Source organism: Chrysochloris asiatica, unplaced genomic scaffold (genome assembly GCF_000296735.1).
Source record: "Chrysochloris asiatica unplaced genomic scaffold, ChrAsi1.0 scaffold00160, whole genome shotgun sequence".
In the NCBI taxonomy this organism is placed as follows: Eukaryota; Metazoa; Chordata; class Mammalia; order Afrosoricida; family Chrysochloridae; genus Chrysochloris; species Chrysochloris asiatica.
This window is the reverse complement of record NW_006408678.1, coordinates 3,805,472-3,806,259: the sequence shown is the minus strand read 5'-3', so window position 1 is coordinate 3,806,259 and position 788 is coordinate 3,805,472. Positions and strand designations below refer to the sequence as shown.

The 788-nt window shown below is 40.6% G+C and overlaps 1 pseudogene; it reads right to left on the bottom strand.

Annotated features, from left to right (window-relative positions):
• LOC102833837 overlaps nt 1-462 on the bottom strand; it is a 2,615-nt pseudogene extending 2,153 nt beyond the window's left edge.
• Nucleotides 463-788: the final 326 nt, after the last annotated feature.

Genomic DNA, 788 nt, shown 5'->3' with positions numbered 1-788 from the left:
GTGACATCTTCCCTGAGTGAATTACATCCTTCCTTTGTAACAAATCCCTCCCTAAAAAAGAGAATAAAATGCTGAGATAGAGTAAGTTCTGCATGCAATGCTGTGCAATGCTAGGCAAAATGTTTGCAGATCTGTCTACCTGCCAGCTTGCATCATATCTGTGTGTCTGTCTTTTTTTGTATATATTTCATCTCTCTTTCTCTATCACTTTTGCCGCCAGATCTCCCTTCTTCATGACACCCACACTTCCTTGTTGAGGTGGGACCCTAACATAGGACCTTGACAATGTTTCTTTGTGTTGTCTTTGGTGCATTTCCAAACTTGTATTAGCAGATCAATACCCTCTTGGTAACACACCAGAGTTGGCTGATACTGGGACTCCAATTCTAGTTTCACTTCCTGCTTTAACATATTGACCGAAGCTGTGCTCTTGGAGTTGTGCTTCTGCCCCAATCTCACCATCGTTCAATGACACCCACCCTCTATCTCAGTGCCAACCAGAGATGGGCATCTGAGAGTGTCCGCCGTACCACCCAAGATGCATCAATATTTACTGATATTTGGAATGCAAAAGTTAGAAACAAAAAGGAAGGATTAGCAGTTGGAAAATATGGCCTTGGTGATAGAAACAATGCTGAATATCTCACTATAGAATTTTGTAAGACCAATAACTAATTCATTACATATACCGTTCCCCAATAATATGAAAGACAACCAAATGGAATACACAAGAGTTAAATTGACTATACATGTGGAAAGAGAAGGTCAATGTGGTCAGTCAAAGCAAG